The sequence below is a fragment of the Microtus oregoni genome, unplaced genomic scaffold, assembly GCF_018167655.1.
Source record: "Microtus oregoni isolate MIOR12 unplaced genomic scaffold, Mior012 000020F_ref0000438, whole genome shotgun sequence".
NCBI lineage: Eukaryota > Metazoa > Chordata > Mammalia > Rodentia > Cricetidae > Microtus > Microtus oregoni.
This window is the reverse complement of record NW_024543079.1, coordinates 30,594,224-30,610,366: the sequence shown is the minus strand read 5'-3', so window position 1 is coordinate 30,610,366 and position 16,143 is coordinate 30,594,224.

Genomic DNA, 16,143 nt, shown 5'->3' with positions numbered 1-16,143 from the left:
TCCTCTGAATGCAGTCTCAGAATCAACAGTATTGGCATCTACCTGGCATCTACCTATATAATTCCTGCCTTGTGGGACTGAAGAAAGGGATCAAGAGTTCAAGTCTAGTCCAAACTACCTAATGAGTTCCCAACCATGTCTGAAAAAAGAAACAAAAAACAAACAAACAAACAACAACAACAACAACAAAAACAGAATCTTGGGAATCTCAGGTCTTTGTTCCAGAACTCTCTGAGTCAGAACCTGCAATTATATAAGATGTTCATGTGATTTATATGCATGTTAAGGTTTAAGAATCCCTGGCCTAATATACAAGGAGCCTAGTCTTCCAGAATTGTGTTGCTTGTACTGCTCTTTCTACCTACCATCCATTCTCTCTCAGTCAGCAGAGAACTGTAGACAAATGAACAAACCCAGCTGAGGTCAGCTGAATGGATCTTGGTCAGCAGAACCTTCCACTCAACCCATACTCTTGTGAGAATTAACAACTGGTTCTTTTAAATCAGGCTTAGAACTGGTTTGTTGGATAGCATCATTTCAGCAACAGATCTTTCCTCTGTGGGTGAAATTAAAAACAAAACAGACAAACAAGCAAACAAAAAACCAAGTAGAACTGCAAAGTGTCTGCTCTTACCATTCAATGGAAGATCATTGTCACTAGTGAGCTTCTGAGAGCTACATGCATCTCTCTGGGTAACCAACTGAACTCAGCAACCTCTACTTGAGTCAGCGAAGAGTGAAGATGGCATCACTAGAGACTTGTTCTGCTCAGTGTACCTACGGTATTTTCAGGCCTCTCTGCAACAAATCTTGACTTAAACTTTGTAACCAAATTTTTAGATTAATGTGACTGACCAAAGCTCTCTGTCCTTCCTGTAATAGATGCTGTATGTTCCCCAGAGCATGGAGAACTCTTGCAGTCAATAGACGGAGTTCTCATGTTCTTGTGCAATTCAGTTACAAAAAGGGGTAGGATGGTAAACTTTCCAATCATCAGTTGGGTGGGTTCCCAACCTGTAGTTGTTATTGTAATTACATCATTCCAGGCAATGTTACATAAACTGATGGAATAAGTGTGCCAAAAGAGAGCTGTTGCTTCCATGCATACTAAATCAAATATAACTGGAGGAAAACAAATATGAAGAGCTAAAAGTAGATTCTCACCGAATAAACGTGACCAAGGCAACTTTAACAGAATTGAAAATGTCTTAAAAATAGAGAACAGAGTTTGCATTCTGACTACTATGCATTTTACTTCCTTTGCAGTTTAAGAATGAACACTAAAAAGATGATGTATTATCTGTGTAATTGGATGCAATCCTACCACTGTAAATTAAAAAAAAATGTCTTATGTTAAAAGATGGGCTGACAAATATCAATTTGCATGTTTTCTGTTGAAGTGAAGCATTTGTGTATCATCTTTCACGATACCATTTTTAACCAGTGTTTTTGATTAACAAACCAATTACAAGTGATGATTGTATCACTTCAGGAGGTTTTATTCTATTACTGGAGTCTGGACCAGTGCCTGACATATAACAGAAACACGATTACCAGCTGTTGAATGAATCTGTTTTAGATGGCTGGCAATATACATCATAACAAAAGCAGACATGTTTTCACACACCAATGTGTTTTAATACTGACATTTAAGAACCAGTAACCTACGGAAGAAGAAGAACTGTCTTAGTAATTCAGTAAATCTTTCTAAGTATTGCTTCTTTATAAAAGACTTTAAATAGAAGCAGAAAATTCAGGAGTTTGCCATTATTGATAATGCGCTACTAGCGTGTAGAAGCATCATCGGGAAGGCTTGTAATTGTGAAACTAAACTTACAGAATGTGTAGTTAGTCTGAGCATCCTAGAATTTACATTGCGAACAAGGTCCTTCTGTAAAGCCCAAACTCTGAGAGTCACCAACCTACTAATCCCTGAAGTGGATAATTACTAAGGCCATCTGCCTCTCCCTCTGGCCATGCACATCCTGGACCATTTAATTCCTTCAAATGGGACACCTGATTGGACATTTGACTTCTGTGTTTTCCCAACCAGTTTCCAGTTGTCTGGGTTCCTTGAGGAACAGAGTGAGACAACTGAGGTGTGCAATCCTGGGTCATTTGTGAAGCACAATAGTGTCATTTTCTTGTTTGATGTAACCCTACAGCAACACTCTAAAAGTGGCAGTAATATACCCACGCTACAGATGGGAGGACATCTGTGACATTCTGAACTGAGGTTCAGAAGGACAGACCCTTGTATACCCACTTTCCTCCACAGAGTTATGTAGCTAGTTATCAATGGCATAAGTGTCATGGTGGATTGAGTGAGACTTGAGGGCCTTCTTTTTTCCATAGTAGCAGTGAAGGCTCTGGGTTACTATGCAGTTAGGATGGACAATTAAATCTAGAGTAGAAATTCTTAGACTCTAATCTGCAGGCAAACCCTGTGGACACCTTACAAAAATGCAGATTCTTATTCTATAGGAGGAGGAAAGGCCCAAGGTTAGATCCTACATTTCTCACAAGCTGCTCATTGATGCTGAGACTGCTGGTCTCAGATCATGCTCGTAAATCCTAGCAGCACCAGGGCAGACCCTGGATGTCTGCAGGCAGAAAAGAGAGCTCCTAACAAGTGCTTTTAAGCAGGTCACACCCACAAGATAATTTGCCTTTCTTTCTTTCTTTCTTTCTTTCTTTCTTTTCTTCTTTCTTCTTTCCTTTTTTCTTTCTTTTCTTTTCAATTTAAAGAAGGAACAGGACATTTCCTATTTTAAAAACTGAGTTCATATTCATAGAGGTGCTCCAAGGCCATATAATCTGCATGGAGCTGAGTCCCCAGAAGCTTGTGCCCTACCATGATTCCCAGGGAAAAGAGGAGGGGGTGGGTCTCTGTTCACTTCAGAAGCATGCAAAGGGAATCTGCTTGGTCCTCCTAATTACCATCGAAACCAAACCAGTGTCTGGAATTTGAGCGGAGAGACTGTAAATGCTTCAAGCTTTAAAACTCTTTCCTAATTTCCAGCCTATCACTGGCTTCTTTTCCAGTTTTACACTTTAATGTTTTCCCTCACTGACCTGGGTTTGATTGTTCAGACGTTTAACCTCAGCCCTTGGGAGGCAGATACATGTGGATCAATGTGAGATCCAGGCCATTTTGGTGTTCTTTCAAGAACTCTAGCTAAGGATACATAGTGAGACTTTGTCTCAAAAGCCAATCAGTCAAGCAAACAAACAAACAAAAAGCCTAAAAATGTTCCCATTGTAGTTATTTTTTCTGTGCTGAGTAGCTGCATAAACCTAGAGCCTCTTGTGTGCCACAAATAAGTGTCTTTCAAGTATGTTGGGGGGGGGGCAGTTGCCCTTAGACTCCAGTCAGATGTCTGTGACCTGGAGTTACAGTTGGTTGAAGCCGCCCAACATGGGTGCTGGGAATGGAACTTGAGTACTCTGGAATGGTATTACCTGATCGTAACCCTTGATCTGCTCTCTGGTCCCTTCTTTTTACTTTTTATAGCAAAGTCTCACTAAGTTGCCCAGGCTGGCTTTGAATTCACTCTGTAGTTCAGGCAGGACCTTCTGTTTCAGCCACTCATATTGCTAGAATTATAGTTCTTTTCCACCAGACCCATCTGAAATTCTTCTTGGTGTAGTACTCTGTGAGCTTTGACAAATGCCGTCTAGACACAGGGCATTCCCATCGTGCTCAATTTCCTGCTATGGTCCTAGGTAAAAGTCCCTTCCCCTAGATGTTATAGTTCTACCTTTTATAGAATGTCCCATGAATAGAATCAGACAACAGTGGCCTTTTGAGTCAGATTCTTTGACTCAGCAGAATGTACTCATGATTAACATATGTTTCTGCATGTTAGTAAGTTCTATCCTTTTAAATTTCTGAATGACATGCTAAAACCAGTTTGTCTACCCCTAACTGAGAGATCTTAACATTTCATCCTTTATTTCCAATGAATACAGCTGCTAGAAAGACTTGTGCACAGGCTTTTGCTTAAACACACGTTTTATTTCTCCTAGGTAAGAATCAAGGAGTAGGCTTATTTGGTCACTTGGTAAGAAAATGACAAACTGTTTTCCCAATGGCTACGCCATTTGGCATTCATCCTAGCAACCTCTCAGTGTTACTTCTGAGATTGCTGGCCTCTGACCACGGGGCATGTTTCACTTTGGGGACCTCAGTGAGGAGCTGCTGTGAGCAAGAGCCACCCAAGAGAATGTTGAGATCAGAGGTTTGGGGAAAGCTGGAGAGGCTGGATTCCTTTCCCTAGTCCCTTCCTAGCCCCATCTGTTGAGGTCTTCCTGGCGGTTCCTGGCCTATGTCTTTGAGTCCACCTCTTCCCCAAGGAAGTATGCAGTCCTCCAACACTACCCTTCTGGCTAGATAATGTGGCTGTGAGAGACGCTCCTCCCCACCTGAAAAGACTGAAATGTTCTGAGATCAGTCCTCAACACACTTACTACTGACACACCTCTAGCAGTCTCATATTCTCCTGTCCTTCACTGGGCAGCTGTGGGGCCAGCCCCTTGTCCCAGCTCAGCCCCTGTGTGTTAACCTGAAAGCTGTTCCTATCATTTAATCCAGATGAAAATCTTCTCGTGTGCCTGTGCTCCCACCCGCTCCCTGAGGTACAGTCTGCCAAGGTAAACCTGGGCTTAAGTCCTGTCTTATAGAAAGAAGATGAGAAATGTTACAGGTTTCCACGCTCTATTCAAGATACAGACTCTTTCCTAATCTAGAAGTGTGAGTCCTCACCCCTGCTGGGCTTTCTGAAAAAAAAAAATGACACTTGAGATTTTTTTTTTTCCTGTACATTCATTTCTGAAAAGAGCATCATTGAGCAGAGGTAAACTCGAGATGGCTTGAGAGGAGCTGTGTCGTCTTTCAAATTTCCTATCACCCAGCTGTGTAAGGTCTTATTGATGGCCAGCTGAGTTCCTTTGGGGTTTTAATTTTGGAGGTGTTTTTGTTTTTATTTTGACAGGTTCTGGCTGTGTAGTTCAAGTTAATCTCAAATACATTATGAACCCAGACTGACTTCACATTCCCGGTCTCCTTGCCTCAGCCTTTAGAATAGTGAGATTACGAGACTAGACCAGCTCACTGTTACGCTGGCCGCCAGCTGAATTCTTTCAGTTTAGAAAATGTGGATAGAGGAGGCTGTGAGCATCAAATATAGCTTTTATATTCCAGAATCACTGGCATGTGTCATGAGGAACACAGAGACTCTCCCACCCCATCGCTGCAGACTTGAAAGAACATTCCCTATAAGAGTTCCCTAGTTCCCGCAGTTTCAGAAAAACAAAACACCATAGAAAATTTCGTACACAAAATAAATTCCTTTTGGCTTGTTTCAGGACCCAAGCAGTATTCAGAGAATAAATGGTCTCAGGTGACTAATTAAAGGTGACTTCCTTATAAGGAAAATTACTATATGAACCCCATGAAAAATCTTTATCCCTTGTTGTGTAATATTTATTAAACTTCTACTTTATATAAGATGATCCAGGAAGCATATGGAGAAAACCAAATGTGAAGACCATCCAGAGAGCTTTGTAATCATAGAGCACATTAAAAAAATAATATCAGAATTGTATCAGGAACATTAAACCCGTAGTCAGCATGGACAACCTTAGCTACACAATGAAATCACCTGGGGAACTCTAAAAATTGCTGATGCCTCAGCCCCACCCAAGAGATCTTGATTTAATTGGTCCAGGTTGTAGCTTGAGCACTGAGGATGTTTAACATCTTCCAGTGTGTAGCCATGATGGAAACTCCAGGCACTCAGCTGCACAAAAGAAGAGAGAAGAAGAATGACATTAAACCAGCACCTTCCCTTTCACCAGGGACCCTCCAAAGTGTATCTCACCCAGGAGTGTAGAATGAGACAGGCTTCAGGACTCACAAACACACGGGGATGTGGAACTGTACCACGATAGGAACTGAGAAAACGCCATACTGATTTGTGTAGGATGGGATTGAATCATAACGGTATGAGAATAAATGATGGAGACTCTAGAAGGACATGTTCCATGTGCAAAAGCAGCTTAAAATTGTTCTACAAGAATAATATTTTAGTAGACCTGAGTGGAGACTCCAGCACTACTATTGACTAGCTCCATAATTTCTCTAGCCTTTATTTTCCCATCTGAACAATGGATACAATAAATGTCTCTTCCTTTTATGGTGGAGAGAAAAATCAAGTCATGTATGTAATGAACTTAGCTTGATTCTTGGCACGTAAGCTCTCTACATGTTTGAGATGTCCATTATCAGATCAATGGTGGTGGTTAGTAGTGTGCCCATAGAGACCTAAACTAACCTCACTTAATGGAAATGAGTGAAGTTCATTTGGGGTTAATAGGGTCTAGAAACCTAGTTCACTGTATGAGTATTTGCTTGAGGACCCGTGGTCAGATCCCAACACCTAAGTCAGATAGACAGGTGTATGTAGTTGGGTGTCTCTGAAACCTCAGGGTTATAGGACCAGGAGACAAGAGAATCACTGGGCTTAGCATCTGCCAGCCTACCTCTGGGTTCTGTTAAGAGACCTTGCCTCAAAGTAATAAAGTGTAGAATGATAAATTAGAACACCAGTGTTCTTCTTTGACCTTCTGAGAGCACATAGACAGAAATTTAAAAAAAAAATTTGAGAAAATAAGCCAAAAGTAACTCTTATAAACCTCATAATGATTGATCCATTTGAACCCCGAGACTCTTTCCTGTTGGAGGAAAGTCTGAGTATATGCCGTACATATAGAGAAAGAAAGAGGCTGTTCAACTAGGGATTTGGGCAGCATGTTTTATATATATAATAATTGTCCAATGAAGAGATTTACTGGGTTAATTTTGAGTTGAAATGGAAGCATCTAGGACAGGAGTAATAGAGATTTGCTTCCACAGGAGGGGAGAGGAGGGTAGGGTAGCGAAAGAGAGAGGAGGGGAGGGGAAGGCGGGGAAAAGAGTGGGGTTAAGTTTGGCAATGGACAATTAATTTCTAGGCTTGACTGATTGCAACTAGGAAACAGAAGTGATCCGAGTGAGGAGAAAGAGGACCCTGGTTTTGCATGTTGTAATGCAGATCCCAATGAGTGGGCAGCTGAGGTGAAGTCTAGAGATTGTCTCACTAGCAAGGAGGCTAGTGAAGAGCGTCTGCTTACTTGGGTCCTGCTCTAGGCCCTTGAGCCCATTCTTCTCGTTGCCAAGGGAAAAATGAAAAGGGTGACAGGAAGAGTCCATTGTTTTCCCAGAGATCAAGGCTCATGTATCCTTGTGGGCTTTATGTCTCTAAACTAAAGCACAGGTGGGAGTTACTAACCTCTCATTTCACTCTGAGGACCAAAGTACCCAGTCTCTGCAACCAGCCCTCCTTCAGGTGGTCTTCCTGTAATTTGCAAAGTCCTTCCAGTGCTGACCTCTCAGAGAGCTGCTAGATAGTTCCATAAAATCCTGCTAGTTTTGCACAAAGCATCCGAGTTAAGTAGGACTCCCTTTGAGGATTTTGTACACCGACTGGCGACCCTTTCTTCCCAAAGAGTCTGACTCAGCAGATCTTAGGTAGTACCCAAAAATATGCTTGGCAAGAAGCCTTTCCTGGGGCCACTGCTACCACTGCTGCTGCTTAGAGGTCCACACTCTGAAGGGCCCTAGCCAAGTCTCCCCTTTTCTGCTAGCTCCCTCAGCTGTGGATTCTTGAATGTGGACCACTGTTTATCTTCAGGGGAATGGAATTAAATTTTAGCGAACGCTCTAGCTGACGTTCGTTGGCATCCGATTCCAAGGTGTAGCGTCTCTTTGGTAGGACTCAAGCATTGTTTTAAAGGCAACTTGGTGGGAAATAGAATATGTAATGTCCATATCCTTTCCAGAAGGCCCAGTTCTTCTAATGTCTTACCTGAGCACATGAGCTATGAAGGTGTAAGAGGTGTACGAAGGGTCAGATGTCTCATTAAGACTTTGCGAATTTAAAGTCTATGTTACAGTGATGCGTTTTCTTTCCTCGTCTTTTCTTTTTTTGCTGTTGTTTTGTACCTGGGGAATATTTTGGAAGGTAGACATTCTCTTCCTATTGACATTCTTGACCACCATGTCCACACTGCTGAGCTTCTTTTGAAGTTTGAGTCCTCAGACATTTCCGGCAAGGAATCCCTATGTCTCTTCTCCATCTCGTGAGATGAAATTCTGTTTGATTTAGTTAGGGTACCACCTCATCTTCTTTCTTGGCCCCCCAAATAGAATTTGAAACACGTCCAGGTATCTTTACAAGGAGCAGCCTGCCGTCTGAATGATCTGCTCAAACAAAGCCACTTTTCAACCACTGCCCGTTTTTAAGTCCTGCAGCTGGGTTTTGAGGTTTGGTTACCAAAGGGGAAAGATAAGGATAGGCTGCTGCTTCTTGGTGACTGGAGGCTATGTCTACGGATGGCCATGTTGAGAAACCAAAGCAGCCTAGTGTTGGGTATAAGCAAATGCTTCTTAACCCCTATTTGGAATTTGCAATTCCTCAGTCGCCTGCCGAGAAGCCTCAAGTGTGCGCGTTGCTTTTTACCTCTCCAGCTCTGTGCTGGGAACCCACCGGTCCTGCAGTACCTACACTGGGTTCTTCTCTCCTACAGAAGGGCGGTTCTTAGGCAACAGCTGGAGTTTATTTTGATCTCTGTCTTTTGAAGCCAGAAACTGTTCATGTGTAACTTTAAAGAAAACTGTGATTTTTTTTTTTTCCTAGCACAAAGCTGCAATTTCAAGGCAGGATTCTATTAAAAACAGACAAATAATTCCCATTCCTTCCTGGTCCTGCCTATTGTTTTCTTAAGTTTGTTTGGATTCCCAGATTGAATCCTTCTGTCTTAGTCTCCAAAGAGAGGGTCCTGGCCATGGCTGCCCCATGAGGTTGACTGTCTGGTGAGGTCCTCAGGGGACACTTCCTGTTTCTCTGTCACAGAGGCCTACGGAGGATGTGGGAGAATGTCTCCTGTCTTCCCTATTCAGAGAGCCTTTTATTTCCTCCTTATGTTTTGTCTATAGCCAGCTTTGGTTTTCCTTAGAAGAACTGTTCCTCGGAAGAAGTGTTGGTCCAGAGCCAGCACTACTTATAGATACTCGGTAAGTCCCGGTGTTGGTTTAAAGAACCCAGGACTGTATTCAACACCCAATCCACAGCACCTACAGAAACACATCAAAGACCGCTATCTGCTGCTAGCCACATGCTTCTGGGTGCCTCCAGTGCATGATGCCCCGTGTGTACAACATGATCCTTTGCCAAGGAAGAATCCTTTATGATGCAGCCATGGCTCCATTCTCCCAGAGATCCCTGGTGTGGTCAGTCTCTTTCACAAAGTCATTGCCCATTGGTCAGAACTGGATGCTAGTTGCAACTCAGAATCAAGAGTTGGCTTTCCAATGGAGAACAGACCTGAAATAGAAATGGGCTGTTATTGTCGCCTTCATATGATTTTTTTTTCCTCTGTTACAGCATGACCATATAATGGCCTAGCGGGGACAGCGGGACATCCCTGTCCCCTTTCATTTCTCTAGGGAGGGTGCACATTCTTGGTGACAGGTGTCGATGCACTCAGTTATACACACAGGTAAATGTAGACTTGCTGAGAGATCTGTTGAGAGAGGAAGCGATTATTTATTTCAGGCTAAGTATTCTGAACTGTGTCTGGTGAAGAATCGTAGGCTTTAAGCGGAAGCCTCTGAAGCTCCTTTCTCAGAGTATTCCAAGTAGAAACGGGCAAGCCACATTCTTTCTAAGTTTGCCTTTTCCTTGGGGGAAAGCGCGGGCTGCCTGAGACTGGCAGATGCAAATGCTCTGAGCATCCTGACAAAGATAGGAACTTTAGGCTAGTGCAAAAAGAAAAAAATCCAAATAAACAGATTTTCAAACAGACCAGCTTTCCTCTTGGTAGCTGAAAAGGAAACCCCACATCCAGGGGGAATGCAGATCAAAGCGAAGTCCACAAATGATGCAGAAACACATAAAATAACAAACAAGCCCGGTGGGAAGAGGGAACTTTTTGTAAAAGAATAGGCCTCTTCATATTACACTGAAACTGAATGCAAGATTGCAAGCTAAGATACATGAGCTGGGAATACAAAGCTATAGTTTCTTTTCCCTTTTTGGGGGGCTGGGGGTTATACCTTTAATAGGTCACTTTGGAAGCCACTAAAAGCAGCAGACAAAAGATAGGGCCCTTGTTGGAAACCTTGCCTCCTTTACCTTTGGCAGTTGTCTTTGCCTCTCTCTTGGTATAAACTGGACAGAGTAATTAATCTATTCTGGCTGTAAAAGTGGAGCCTGAAATGCCCTGGCCTGTGAACGTTTCATATCAAAAGCAGAGCCTTTTTCATTCTTCAAAACCCAGTTCTACAGACTGGTGTCCCAGGTGAGAAACAATTAAAATGGCTGACGTGATAATATTTTCGTTTGCAGATCGTCCTTTCCTCAGTTGTAAAAATTTATTTGAGTGAACTTTTCAGGAGAATCATAGTTAGCAAGGCAGAAGAACCAGTCTTGGAGAGCTTTATCTTTGGGAACTAGGCCTGTTTAACATATATCTATGTTGCTAGCAGGGGCTGAGCGGCTACTAAACAGCACCGCATGCTGTTGCTGTCTATTTAAAAACTGGGATCACTGCCTTTGCTAAGTGTTCTATCCTATATGGGGGCACTGGGATGAGTGCTTGTGGTGTCAGGCCTCTCTTTTAAAGACCTTGAGGTGTTATCAGGCTTTGCATTGAACTTGGTACTCATGTGTGTCTTTCACTAGGAAAGAGGACCCGACTGTCACCTTTAGATAATTTTTAGTAATGTCTCTCAGGCTGTGTGAGTGACCTCAGAAAATTATTACCTGAGTCTGTTTCTCCTAGTGGGATTTTGGGTCACCACATGTATTTGACTTCAAGTGCATGGGCTCTCACTGAATTGTTCTCTCTGGAAATGACATCACTTTGCCTTCCTGCTACCATAGAACAATTCTACCTTATTGTTTCATATTCTTGGAAATGCTGTGGTAATATACAAAATAAACCAGTTCTCTATCTATCTATCTATCTATCTATCTATCTATCGATCTATCTATCTGAGTAGAATTGGGGTAGGTTAGGTGTGCCATGGCATGTATTGGAGGCCAGAGGACAACTTGTAGAAGTCATTCTCATCTCCTACCATGTGGTTGGGGACTGAACTCAGGTCATCAGGCTTGCTGGCAGGTGTCTTTACCCACTGAGTTATATTGCTGGCCCAGAATAATCTGTCTTATCCTCACATCATAAGCTGACTTCTCTATATTTCAATGATAGGCTCTTCAGCTACCTAGACTGGATTCTTGAATGTGACATGGAGCATAGACAGCAGTGTGACAAGCTGTCCTTCCAGCCTCATTAATTCCTGACCCATTGTTTCCCCAATAATCTACGGTTCTTTTCCTGTCACACTTTTATACATCCTTGAGTTTGTCCCTGGGGTCTCCATTCTGTCCCCCTGACCTTTGCTTGTTTCTATACTGAGACTATACTCTGCCTTAGTATCAAGCATACACAAATGGTAGATATTTGGTAGAACTGGTTTTTCAGTTCATCTCCATTCTTTTTAAATTTGGCTCGCCTATCCTTGGGCCTTTTCTTTTCCATATATAGTTTGTAATCTGCATGTCAAAGTCTATGAAAAAATTCTGCAGATATTTTTTATTTTCAAATTAATTATGTTAAAATGATGTTTGAATTTCCAGATTGAAGTTCTTACAATTTTAAATCTTCCCACCTATAAACATGGTATGCTTCCTTGTATTATTATTTACTAAGGCTTTTTACTGAAATATTTGTTGATAGAATTCTTGCCAATCTTTTTCCAAGACAGCATCTTTTTATTGCTTCAACTTTTGCTTTTGGCAACCAACAACACCGACTTGTGCGTCCCATATCTTTATTCCATAAAAACCCAGATTTTTAAATGTATTCGGTGGTAAAGGGAATGTATATAATATAGTGTTTCTCTTCAAATTTCATATTCTCACTAGAAGCAGAGAAAGGTGGACCAATGAGAGTACATGGGCATTCTATGGTAGCATGCCAGCTGTTCCCCTTGGGAGTTGGTGGTAACGTGTCCAGTTAGAAAGAAGCCACAGACAGACTGGTTCAGTTAGAGAAGGACCTGCAGGAAAGGTGGGTGAAAAGTTCAGTAGCATTTTGATCACTAGATGAAATATGTGAGTAGAAAGAAAGCATGTGCCCATAAATTTGTATATATTTTGATAACAAGATCGAGGACTGTAAGAATGAAGACTGTGGTTGGGTGATAGAGAACCTTGAATGTCAGGATCCATGCCTTATCTTTTGCTCTCTAGAAAGTCTCCCAAAGCTAGAGGATTCCTTGAGCTTTAATGGTTGGCCACTGAGTCCTTTCCACAAAGAGGCAGTTGGACAGCACAAGTAGGCTTCCATTATATTTTTTTAAATTAATTTTTTAAAATTTATTTTTTCATTCAAAAATTTACACTTCCTTCTCTCCTCCCATTCCCCTCCCACTCCCTCACTCACCCTCCTCACTCACCCTCCTCCCTCCCATCCCTCCTTAAAAGAGGGCAGGGAACCCTGCCCTGTGGGAAGTCCAAGCACCCCCCCCCCCCATCCAGGTCTAGGAAGCTTTGCATCCAAATAGACTAGGGACCCAAAAAGCCAGTACATGCAGTAGAAACAAGTCCCAGTGCCTTTATCAATGACTTCTTAGTCAACCCCCATTTTCAGCCACATTCAGAGAGTCTGGTTTGATTGCATGCTCATTCAGTCCTGGTTCAGCTGGATTTGGTGAGCTCCCATTAGAACAGGCACACTGTCTCAGTGGGTGGACCAACCTCTAGACTTAATTGCTCATCTTCTCCCTCCTTCTGCTCTTCAACTGGATCTTGGGGTCTCAGTCTTATGAGGGACTTTGTCTCTATCTCCATCTGTCGCCAGACGAAGATTCTATGGTGATATTCAAGATAATCATCAGTGTGATGGTGGGGCAAGGCCAGTTCAGGCACCCTCTACTCTGCTGCCCAAGGACCTAGCTGGGGACATCTCTGTGAACACCTGGGATCCCCTCTAGAGCCAAGTCTCTTGCCAACCCTAAAATGGCTCCCTTAATGTAGAGATATTTTCTTCGTTGCTCCTATATCTGCCCTTCCTCCATCTCCACTCTCTCACTCCCCCAAGCTCTCTCCAGTCTTTCCCTTCTCCCTTCTCTCTCCCCCTCTCCCCTTCCGCCAACCCCACCCCCACCCCTACCCCCACCTTCATGCTCCCAACTTTTGCCTGGCAATCTTGTTTGCTTCCAATTTCCAAGAGGATCTACATATGTTTTTTTGGGGGTTCCCCTTGTTATTTGGCATCTCTAGGCTTACGAACTATAGGCTTAATGTCCTTTGTTTATGGCTAGAGTCCACAAATGAGTGAGTACCTACCATATTCATCTTTTTTGGTCTGGGTTATCTCACTCATGATAGTGTTTTCTATTTCCATCTGGGTGTGAGAAGAGTGCAACAGGAACCTACCTTGCTATCCGAAGAATGCTGTTCTGGGAACGGGGCACTGTCAACTACTCATTGTGCTCTAAGTGACATCCTAGCCCAGAAGATTTCTTTGAACATCACGTAAGATTCCTTGAGAAAAATAATGCCAAATTCTTTACCAATTACTAAGGTAGTGTCTCGATTCTCCTCCTATGACCGTTTCTGTGTAGCTAGAATGGAGACCGTATTAATCCCATTTCAACTTTGCCATCCATAACCAGTAGGGGTTGCTAGACCGAGACTGCAGACCTGGAAGACAGAGGGGGAACCTCTTGCTTCAGCTGTCGTGACCAGCTTTATGGCAACATCAATTGACTCCAGTCTGAGGTTAGCCACTATCTGTGAACACTTTCAGGGACTCTACCATCAATTACCCAACCCCTATTTTTGGAGACCTAGGTCAAGCTCCCAGAAGTGATCAGCCTTGAGATCAGCATCATCTGAATTCAAGTTTAATAATTGCTTCTTTTGAGTGATGTTTCTGTCTCCTTGCTAATTGATCCTGTTCATACTGTTTGAATTAATTAAAATGTCCTATCCAGATATTTATATTATATTCTTTTTACTTGATCACTGGTATGGTTCCTGACTCCTAACTAGTCTTCTGGTTTTTATACCACATTTCTTATAAGGATCCCTAAGGGTTCATGGAAACACAGATAGATGGGCCTATATCTAGAGCTTCTGATTCCATAGATCTTATGTGATGCTGTTCTCATGTGGTCTAAGGCCTCACTCTGATAGTGATTTAGCTGGACAAAATGGCCTGTTTCCAATGGCTCTTTTTTTAAAGACTACCACAGGAATCCTTAGAAATAGTACCCCCAAGTCAACGCAGTTACTATTACATTGATAGTGCTTTGAAGGCAGAATGGGCATGGTCCAGATCTTACTTATCATTCGCCAATATAGCAAGGAAGGAAATAGAGTACACATTATCAACCTGCCTGCAGTATGCTCACATGTAAGGTTCAAGAATGGCATGTATGACTTCTGAAAGTCTATGGACCAATAGGCATTGATCAAATTAACCCTCATTCCACCCCCCCATTCTCTTACTACTTCCCTGTCCCAACTTCACATGCTTTTTTTTTTATACCCACTGAATATACTTAATATATACATGGGTGTAAGGCCAATCCACTAGAGTGTAGGTAGCTCTTCTAGGTCTGTATCCCTGAAGAAAACCAAGTGTGCCTCTCCCATCAGTCATCAACTGCCAATAATTCCTCAGCTGTAGGAAGGACTTCATGACCCTCTCCCCAGTTTATGCTGAGTTGAGCCTGTGCAGGTCTTGCAGATGTAGTCACAGCTGCCACGAGCTCAGGTGTGTAACAGTCCTGTCCTGTCAGAAAAGGACTGCCACTGCATTTACTTACTGTCTCTAAGTCCTAGGACATGGAGAAGTTAAGATGTCACTGCTCTGGAAGCTTCTTCCCTGCTGTACTGGCTAGTTTTCAGAGTGCTGGGACATGCAATGCGTGTCCTCAGGCAGGGCATATATTTCCATATCTATATCTATCTATATCTATATATTACTGGAACTAGAGTGGTCTAAAATGTCCTTACTTAAAAGTCAGGCAGATGATGCTGTTTTTTAGGTGATGTCTTTGTTGGGGCTGAATACTGACAAGCAACCTTTTTATAGAGCATGGGTTTCCTCACAGGCTGATGGCTGGATTCCCAAGAATGAGCAGATGGAGAAAATGAGGAGGAAAAAGGAACACTCAGCAGGAACTTCATGTAGCAACCTTGGAAATCATATAAAATCACATCTTCCATAGCCTATGAGTTACATATATCTGTCAGAAGTCACAGCCCAGGTTTAAGATGAGAGGTCCCACATATCAGACCAAGATTCTGAAGAGTAGAAGAGATCAGCAATACTGTTGTGAATATTTTTTGGGGAAAGTCTCTATCAAACTATCCTCTTGACACCCGTCAGGTTTTGATTTTTAGTTTTTATGAGGCCTCACTATTCTCCCTTCCCTTTTAACCACTAGACCAGAGGTAGACCCTAACATGGGACCTGGGCTAATACGATTCATCTCTGGCCAAAAAGTTCAACTAAACAGCAAAGAGAATGATAAAGCCAGTGTGGTTGGTAGAGCTCTGGATTGGGGCAGGCACTTTTGGTCCATGTCTTTAGAGGAGCTACAATGCTATACTCTATTACACACAAAGGAAAGGAATGAGAACGGGAAAAAGACACATTTGTTTCTAAGGGCTCTCCGTCTTTGATGTCCACTAGACTTCCTAATCTTGGGTTAAAAGGCACAATCTTATGCCATAGAACACTCTGCCCCCTTTTCTAACCTATATTGTGTTTTTCTGTCTTCTGGTGGACTGTGGAACAGGCGAAAAATTATTCTTCAAAAGAGAGATTTCTGTCTATGCAGTAGGCTGTTTCGCACTGGGGATGTTCTTGCATCTGCATTCCATAGCTCCTGCCCTTTGATTTTATGTTCCTTATCAAAGGTAGCTCCACCTTCCACACCCATTATTCCTCAACTGATATTGTGGACTAGAACAAATATCTCATGGAACTAGGCCAGAGCAAATAAATGAACATTTTTTT